This window comes from Scylla paramamosain, chromosome 10 (assembly GCF_035594125.1).
Source record: "Scylla paramamosain isolate STU-SP2022 chromosome 10, ASM3559412v1, whole genome shotgun sequence".
NCBI lineage: Eukaryota > Metazoa > Arthropoda > Malacostraca > Decapoda > Portunidae > Scylla > Scylla paramamosain.
This window is the reverse complement of record NC_087160.1, coordinates 8,467,501-8,477,500: the sequence shown is the minus strand read 5'-3', so window position 1 is coordinate 8,477,500 and position 10,000 is coordinate 8,467,501. Positions and strand designations below refer to the sequence as shown.

General features: G+C 45.5%; 1 protein-coding gene across 6 annotated transcripts in view; it reads right to left on the bottom strand.

Moving 5' to 3' along the window:
- LOC135104199 (alpha-protein kinase 1-like) overlaps positions 1 to 10,000 on the bottom strand; it is a 160,194-nt gene that overhangs the window by 149,818 nt on the left and 376 nt on the right. The window lies entirely within an intron of this gene.

The following is a 10,000-nucleotide window of genomic DNA, read 5'->3' as shown; positions in this document are numbered from 1 at the left end:
ACACTTCTCTCCCATCAAACTATCGCCTCTGTATCTGGCAGCCACACAACTAAGCCAGCCAGGTACTACATGGCAGGTAAGAGGGAGTGTTTCCTCAGTGGGTATCTAAGATTTTTTTCCAAGTCTTTCTGCTTGATTTCTTTTTAGAAACAGAAAGGGAACGTTAATTTCTGTGAGGTTTATTCTCTCTCTCTCTCTCTCTCTCTCTCTCTCTCTCTCTCTCTCTCTCTCTCTCTCTCTCTCTCTCTCTCTCTCTCTCTCTCTGGAGGTAAAATCTCAGGTATCACCTTTATTTTGTTTATTTTGGTATTCCAGTCTATGTCTGTCTATTTGACTATTTGTCCATCTGCCTGTCTGTCTGCTTGTATATGTATCTATCAATATGTCTTTATGTCTATTTATGCCTGTTTTCTATCAGTATATCTTTTTTGTCAATTAGTCTACGTATCTATTTATCTATCCATCTATTTATCCATCTATCTGTCGGTGTGTATATGTGTGTGTGTGTGTGTGTGTGTGTGTGTGTGTGTGTGTGTGTGTGTGTGTGTGTGTGTGTGTGTGTGTGTGTGTGTGTGTGTGTGTGTTTAAGCGCGCGTCTGTCTGTCTGTCTCTGTCTGTCTGTGTCTGCCTATTTGTCTATCTATTTCTGTTCGTTTATTTCTCTCTCACACTTTACAAACGCCAGCCTCATTTCTGGTGGTGTATTTCAGGTAGTGTATTTCAGGTGGTGCATTTCAAGTGGTGTATGATTAATCTACCTGGCGTGCTTTCCCAATATTTAGACATTCTGTACTCACTCTGTATGCAGCTTCATTAGTGCTCCTCATTAAGCGTGTAAGCCTTGACCCTCTTTCCAAACTTATCAATGTTTCCATTATCAACATTGCCGATCTCGAAACCAGACCTACCTGTAATGTATTTAAATATTTACGCTATCAATTTTACACTTTATTCCTTGGGTACCTTTACTTGTCCTCTACTATGGCCTCTCCCTCCCCTAAAACACATCTTTTTATTTCATTACGTTGTATTTCTCCCAATTCCATGTCATATTATCACGGGTACTCTAAAATGTAACAGCAAAACTATACCTAGGGAAATAATCTCTCTCTCTCTCTCTCTCTCTCTCTCTCTCTCTCTCTCTCTCTCTCTCTCTCTCTCTCTCTCTCTCTCTCTCTCTAAGTAGATAATATTTAGATGAAAGATAGACATGCGGGAAATTGCCTGGCTAACAGATGAGATATATGGAAGGCTGTGTCTAGCTGACAGAAACAGAAATCAGGCGGTAGGGGCACACATGGAAACATTTTCTTACTTTTATCAACACTTGTAGCAACACACAGTAGTAGTAGTAGTAGTAGTAGTAGTAATAATGGTAGCAAAAGTAATGATCATGGTCAAAAGTAATGGGACACACACACACACACACACACACACAGACACACACACACCCAACACTGGTTGGGTCCGTCCTACAGGGGTCGCAGCCGACAGCCCCACCCATGCGGCCGGCCATCCCCCCTCAATTCCCTAACCAAAGGCTTCCACATCACTTTCCCCTCGCTCCTCCCCTTCCCCATCGTTCTCTAAGTCCTTTTATTCCTCCTCCAGCAAGCTCCAGCGCTCCAGTACCACATTAGCAACGAACTGCACCGTATTGCAATCAATTAACCTAATTGATTCTATACACTCGCATCCAACCCTTGGCGCGGCACCTCTTCCTCGCCCCACCGCTGCCAAGTCTGCTAGAGGAGTTGTCGTACAGCACTTTTCTTCCTTACCCTTCACACACACACACACACACACACACACACACTGGACATTATGGGAGAGTTTCTACGGATATCATTGCAATCATCCATCTAATCTTCCTCTGGCCATACATAACCTTACTGTACCTTACTTTATCTTACTTTCCGTTACCTAACCTACTCTAACTTAAACTTCCTCTAAGCCCCATTTCTGTAACTTTTTAGAGTCTTGTAGGGATTGGGGACTGAACCCTCACATAACCCTCCTCTCTCCAACCTACCACATTCCCAGGACTCACTTCTCCGATTCCAACTCTCCCCACCTCCCACCCCTTCCCCAGCAGGTCGCGTGGAAGGAGTGGCGGGAGGTGGATGTGCCTGGGCTACGGGGAATATCACATTCTTTACCTTGTGTTATGGTGTCGGTGCGGCCGCTCACCAGGTAAAGAATGCAATGCTGCCCACGTAAATATTGGGTGAGCCGCGGCGGGGGTGGTGGCTGGAGGTAGGGAATAAGCAGGTAAGAGGGTGGTGAAGGTGGTGCGGGAGGAGAAGAACCAGATGGAAGAGGCAAAGGAGGGGGAGGAGCAGCTGAATATGGGAAAACATGAGGACACAACACATGACCCACGGTGATATAATAGTAGAAAACCTCACGTGAAAAATTTGTTTACACTTTAGTCGATGCACACGACCACACCCCCCCCACCACACACACACACACACACACACACACACACACACACACACACACACACATAGCAAAACACAACACAACACAACACAGAAGAATCAAGAGAGCAATTAACTGGAAAGAAAACACGAGGGTGAGCGAAGCGAGCGGCTAAGGGGGACGAGGGTGCGGTTGGCTCAAGCTGGAGCGACACATAAAGACGTGTTTTGCAGAGTTGATGAGCTTCGCTGCCTCGTCCCCGCACCGCCTCACTTCCCCCGCATCCTCCTTCCTTCGCTGGGCTGCGCAACAAGATCATTATGTTATCTATCTACTTTTGCGCCACTCAATAATCAGACGAGCGAGGGACTGGAGGGTCAGGTGCTTCCCTCCATGCGACGCGACAGACAGACAGAAGGTAATAAGGGACCACCAGCTCACTAATGAAGGCGAAGCAGAGCGATAAAAATGGAGGGAGACTTAATGGAGTACGGTGTGTGTGTGTGTGTGTGTGTGTGTGTGTGTGTGTGTGTGTGTGTGTGTGTGTGTGTGTGTGTGTGTGTGTGTGTGTGTGTGTGTGTGTGTGTGTGTGTGTGATTTTTTCTCTTTCTCTCTCTTTCCACCCACGCTCTTGAGGATCACGCGGTGGACTCATGATTGCCAGTTATTATCTTGCCGGAGAGTGCTTAGAGTTCATATAGTCCGATTTAGCCCGCCATATACTCTGAATGTGTGTGTTTGTGTGTGTGTGTGTGTGTATGTGTAAGTATCCCGCTGGGTGTGGCAGGCAAGGAGTGTCTGGGCTGTGGAGGTGATTGTGGTGTTGGTATTGATCCACGTGGCACTTGACCCTCTGTGGCACTTGGTGTCTCCCTCATTGTTCTCGCTTCTCACCCTTCTCCTGCCCAGGTGTCCTTCCACGGCAGTCACATTCCGTCCCTCGCCGTCCTCCCACACTCCTTCCTTTACTCACTCCCATCAAACGTTTTCTTTTCTCAGGCTTCTCAAGGTCACTATACCTGAGGGACCCTTGCCCTCTTCCCAAACTTCCCGTGGGGACTATACGAGCAGTGCGACGATCTCCACTAGACAAGAGCAAGACTATCACGACCAAGTTAAGGGCGCGGAGGAAAAGAACATAGAAGTAAAGCTACATTAGAAATACACTAAGACGAAGCCACCGGGATAGGGCTGCTGGGACGAGGCTAATAGGTGGGAGCTGTTACGACGGGCAGTTAGAGTAGGGCCAAAGGAACAAGGCTATTGAGACGCGACTAAAGAGAAAAGACTACTGAGGAAGGACTGTTAGAACGAGGTTGTTGGAAAGGGGGCGATAGGAAAGACAAGCTAATAAGGAGCTGCTACGGCGGGACTCTTCGAACAGGGCTTTAGGGACACGACTGCTGAGACGGAGCTACTGAAGCGGACCTACTGGGGATGGCTTCTGGGCAGGGGTATTGGGAAGGGCTGCCGAGAGAGGGATGTCATGGCTACAAGGTAAAGCAAACGAGGGTCACTTAGACTTTACGGTAATGAGGGGCGGATCATCTCCACCAATGCTGCCTAATGACGCTCGTTACGCAAATTACTCGGACACAAATTTATTAACAAATTACCGCTTCCTATCGTTACTGGGCAGCTGGAGGTGGACGGGAAATAGAGGTGGAGGTGGAGGTGGTGAGAGATGGAGGTGGAGTAGGAGATGGAAAACTGAACACAATGGTTACTCGCTTCTCCAGCCACAAGGATACGACAAAGGGGAGGGTGGACGAGGACAAAGAGTGCGAGTACCGGGCCAAGAATGGAAAAACGGGAGGAATACAAAGACGATGACAAATACCAGGAATAGAGGGAGATTCAAATGAGGATGACGAGCAGGATTGAACGATGACGAAGGTAAAGGTAGAAAGGGAGAAATAAGGGGATAAGGAAAAAGTGTAAAAAGAAAGAAAAGATATAAGAAAAGACATGAAGAAAAAGAATGAAGAATGTCAATGAAAAAATAGCGTAAAAAGATGAGAAATCCCGGACAAAGATAAAAACGAACTGAAGGCGAGAACAAGAAAAGGTCACAACAAAGAGTAAGACGAAGTGGATGATGAGGACAAAAACAAGGACAATAACAAGGAAGAAGCACGAGGTCAGTCCACTCATACACGCTCGCTCTCTCTCTCTCTCTCTCTCTCTCTCTCTCTCTCTCTCTCTCTCTCTCTCTCTCTCTCTCTCTCTCTCTCTCTCTCTCTCTTCCTTTCCTATTATTCTGCATTGTTTTTCCTACGTGTTTACTCCCAAAGCTTGCAATACTCTGCCACAACAACCTCTCTCTCTCCCACACACCCTCGCTCCCACACTCCCCCAACAGTCACCCACACCAGGCAGCCCACACCACCACCACCCCACACCCATCCGTCCTCCAGCGCCCGGCCGGTATATATATCGGGTGACGCCGCTGGTATGGTTGGTATTCGTGGACCCAAATAAGCTTTCTTAAAGAGGAGAGGCAGGCGGGCATCCCAGGGCGGGCACGAACACATTCACCAACACGAAAAGCCTCAAAGACGGGGAAGTTTTAAAATGGTTCTCCTTCTTCTCCTTTAGTACCTATTTCCATGTCTCCATTCCTCCTCTTTCTTTTCCCATGTATGTTTTACTTTTTTTCTTTTTTTTCTTCCTCCTCCTTCTCGTCTTCTTTTTCTTTTTCTTCTCCTGCTCCTTCTCCATCTCCTCTTTTTTTTTCCTTTAGTAACTATCTCCCTCTCTCTCTCTCGCTCCCTCCGTCTCTTTCTCTTCCTTTTTCTTTCCTCCTCCTCATTTAGGAAATATCTTCCTCTTCCCCTTCGTCTCTTCTCCGCTTTTTTTTTTTTCTGCTGCTACTAAAAATGCTGCTGCTGCTGCTGCTGTTCCTCCTCCTCCTCCTCCTCCTCCTCCTCCTCCTCCTCCTCCTCCTCCTCCTCCTCCTCCTCCTCCTCCTCCTCCTCCTCCTCCTCCTACTCCTCCTCCTCCTCCTATCTTCGCCATCGCCTTTACTTTCCCGCATCACTTACGATAAGCTAGGCATTGTATCTTATCAGAAACAGATCTGATGCTGTTTGTTCTTCCTTTGTGTTCACTTTTCTCTTCTCCTGGTCGGTTAAAGTCACTGGGCACCGTCAGCTTCATTTACATCTTCATTTTCGAGGCATGTCAGGTGGCGTCCTCGCTGCAGCGTTATTGGCAAGGCAGGGTGAGGCGCGGAGGGGACGGCGGGTCGGCGGGGCGAACAAGGCACGAAGAAAAGAAGGGACAGAGGGTGCGAAAGGAAAAGTATGACGAAAGGGTAGGTTGCAAAAAAAAAAAAAAATCAGATTCGAGGGGTAAAACGAAAGAATACGATAAATATAAGAAATAAAACAAAAAAAAATACTGCAGGGGCTGGGATTAAAGAGAGGGGTAGGCTGAGGAAAGAGGCAGGTCAAAGGAATAAAGTGAAGTCAGTAAATAGAGAGGGATAAAATGCAACATGAGAAAGCTAAATACGAGTGAAAGGAGATGAATATAACAAGGCGAGGAGAACCAGAGGCGAAGAGAGAAGAATGGTCGAGGTTAATTGAGACGGTTCAAGAGCAGGAAAAAATCTAAGGTGAAAATAAGGAAGTGTGGAAAAAGAAGGACATAATTAAGGGAAGCACAGGAAAAGTCAGTGAAATGAACACCAATTATAGCAGAGAATGGCGGTGTATTGAAACGAAAAGATGCGAAGGAAGGAAATAGAAAGAAAGGAGAGACACAGGCACATGAGAAAGAAAATGCAAGAGAAAAAAGAAAATGAAGAAGGAAGGAAGGAAGGAAGGAAGGAAGGAAGGAAGGAAGGAAGGAAGGAAGGAAGGAAGGAAGGAAGGAAGGAAGGAAGGAAGGAAAGAAGGAAGGAAGGAAGGCAGCAGTAAAGGAAAAATGAAAAGAAGGAAAGACGGAAAGCATGACAAAATGAATAGAATAAAGAAAGGAAAAAGGGGAAAAAGGAAAGAAAGAAAGAAGAATGAAAGGATAAAAGAAACGAAAAAGGTAGAAAAAATAATGAACAGAAGAGTAAAAGAAAAGAAAGAAATCTAATAAATGAAGTAAAGGGAGAAGTAACAACACGAAAAGAAAGAAAAGAAAGAAAAGGTAGGAAAGAAAAAAAACATGGAAGGCAAACATATATGAAAAAATAAACATAAAATAGGGAAAAATATACAGTAAAAAACAAGAAAACTGGTAGAAAAAATCTCAACGCGAAAACAGAAAACAGGAAACATGACACCAAACAAATAGCGAAACGATAAAATTTTTAAAGTATAGAAGAGCGAAAAATCCTACTAAATTAAGGAAACCAAAAATATGTCGCAAACTGATAGAAAACAGATAGAACCGGGAATGTTGGAAATAACGCTACACGGATCGTACATAACACAAGACAACGGCAACACAAAGGAACACAAAGAAAGACAGGAGCAGTCATGCTGGCCCTTTCGAGGACGTTTGTAATGAGCAACTCGATATAATCTTGAACGAAAAAGACAATGGCAGAATAGTCACCAAGGACGATATTAAGAAAATAGCCGTACTTTACAGAAGATGACCCTAACGTTAAATGATATTACTTATTTAGTTTAGACCAGTGTACGTGCAGATGCTTAATGTTCAGGCAACGTTCCTAACCTGCACTGTGGAAGTTTATATCTATACTGTTGTTATTATTGTTATTCGGAGCTCAATTCTCGCACATTTACTTAACACCAGAGGGAAGGAAAGGTGTTCAATGAGCGTGTTCAGTCACTGCAGTACACGACGACGAAAGGCATGACGAGATAGAAGTAAACAATATTACCGGATATAATGAAGGCAAGGAAGAATGAAACAGGATTAAAACAAATGAGAAGGAGATGATGAAGATTGAAACTGTATGTAATGAAATTATCGAAGACTGTAATATGATTAAATCTGTTCAAAAGAAAATAAGTTTAGAGCTGGATATCTCTAAAGAGTTTATCGAAATTGGACCGAACATAAATGAAAGTAAAGATTAGGACAAGCCTGCAGAAGAAAACAGTTATTATACACTTACTGGAAAAATGGAAAGATATCTAAAGAGCGTATGGGTATTGTAATGGACGACCCAAGGCAACAAGGCAAAGATGCGGAAAACAAGGCACGGACTTCTTCCATCACACTGTGGTTTGACCTGTACAGCGCTGCAAACCAATGTTCAATGCGTTGATACTCCAGATGGTCATATTCGCCGTCACCGCTGTGCCAGAGCCGTGCATGCCGGTAGTGGACGAGGACGACAAATATTAAGCGGCCATTGATCTCCCAGCGCCGAGTTTCATCGAGAACAGAAAATAGCGAAACTGTTACAAAAAAAAAAAAAAAAACGGGGGGAAAAACGTGCAGATTAATACAAATATGCGGTAATACTCAACAGATCAGGGACACGATATTAAATAGACGATAGGAAAAAAATAAAGCCGCTACCTCCAAGGCAGAAAGGGTAAAAGTCAGTGTGCAGCCCCACCACAGCGTCTCACCATAGGGAGGGCAGAGCTGAACTGATATCACCAGGCTGGCCTTGTACTGCAGTGCCTCTCAACATCATGAGGAAAAAGTCGAACACACTATCAAGTCAGCTAAATGACCACTACACCAAGAGCAATCAGTCCAAACTCTACTAGATCCGCTTGCCTGAGGAACTCCTGAACCTGATGAAAGGCGTTCCCATTCCAGACATGCGTCAACACTGGCTAAATCTTACTGATAAACTGCCAACAACACTTTGGAGAAATAACATGCTGAAAACAACAGGTCTCCTGAAATCATGGAGGAAGAAGTTCTGTGGCACCACATTCCCTGACAGCTTGAAACTATAAAGGAAATCCCAGCGTGGTACAACTCAACTTGACGTGCTGGTCAAGCGGTAGCACTTCTAAACTTAATGAGGGAAAACTCGTTTCCCGTGTTCAGAATCAGAGCCACTCGTTGACGACAGCGGCACCAGGAGAAAACCACCTTACTGCATAAAGTATCCGCATCTCCACATCTTAACAGGGTTAGGACAAGGATGAGCTAAGTCGGTCAACGGACCCTCCCTCACCTCCCATAACAGTAACAAAACTTCTGTTTGCCGAGCCACAAAAGTAAAATGTTGCCAGTCACACACAGGTAAACTAACAGGAATATTGTCATAGTTGCTCTTTTCAGATTATACATTTATCTACACCTCGGCACAGCTTTCTTTGCTCGAATAACGTTGCACATTTCTGGCGTGGACGTTGATTTCTTCATTTCTTCATATGTAAACCACAACAGAGGGGCCAGAACATGTGCCAAAAAACAAACCATAGAGAAACAAATCGAAGAGGAATGAGAGCGTGTGGTAACAGGAGAAAAGGAGTATGAGAAGCAGAAAGAGGAAGAGGAGTACTGGTGGTGAGTATATTTGGGTCACAAATGTCGGTCATCAAGCAAACATGTGTTGGTGCTCGGAGTGAAACACTGATGGGGGGGAGGAGAAGGAGGCCATACTTTTCAGCATTAATCCCGTGACCTGGTCCTCTGTGTGACGAGCGATAGTGGTATTCGTGACAAAAAAAAAAAAAAAGCATATAGCAAACTAGATAGTAGAGCAACGCAAGTATACACACACACACACACACACACACACACACACACACACACACACACACACACACACACACACACACACACACTGCCATGTTTTCCACTGGCCTGTTACTCGAGCACCGCCTAACGCACTCTTCTCCTCGCTCTCCTCTGCGCCATGAACTACACCACGATTACCCTCCACTTCCTACTCCACCACCACCACCACCATCACCACCACCACCAGCCTCCTTTCCGCCGTTGAGGACACGAACAATGCAAGAAATGAAGCGTTAAAGTGAAGTGAAGTGCATGAGTGTGAGGTGAAGAGCATGAGTGTGAAACGAGGCGCCATCCAGTGACCGAGAGCGACAGGCCCAAGACAAACGGCCCCGATAAGAGTCTTGCTGCAATGGTGTACAAGGGATTATAGTCGTAAACAACCACGAGGGTACCTGAGCTCGGGAGGCAGAGAGGGAGGAGACCAGGTATCCAGAAAGTGGTGATATTTTCCAACTCCAATCGTCAAACTTGTTTCATGCGCTGACAGGGGAAGAAACGCCCGCCAACCCGCATCAGGAAATATCGAAACAATAACTTCCAAGACAATACAGCCCGGGAACCTTCGCCCCTTCAGCCGCTCTCCTGCCCAGTTCCCCTCCTTCCCTCCCTCCCTCCCCCTCCCTCCCTCCCAGGCCTGACCTGCTGGCCTGTTCACACTACCGGCCCTGCTGCGCTCCCCTCCACATGTCAGCTTCCTCGCACACAAGATTGAAGAGCTGCTCGTCACTGCGTTTCCTCACGTACTTCCTCCTCTACTTAATTTCTGATGCACTGTGTGACTTAAAGCCGTTTGCAGTTTATGAATTATGTAAAGTTTTAATGTAATTGGTGTGTTGTTGTTGTTGTTGTTGCTGTTGGTCTTCCTCATCATCACTAAGAACAGCAACTCCATATA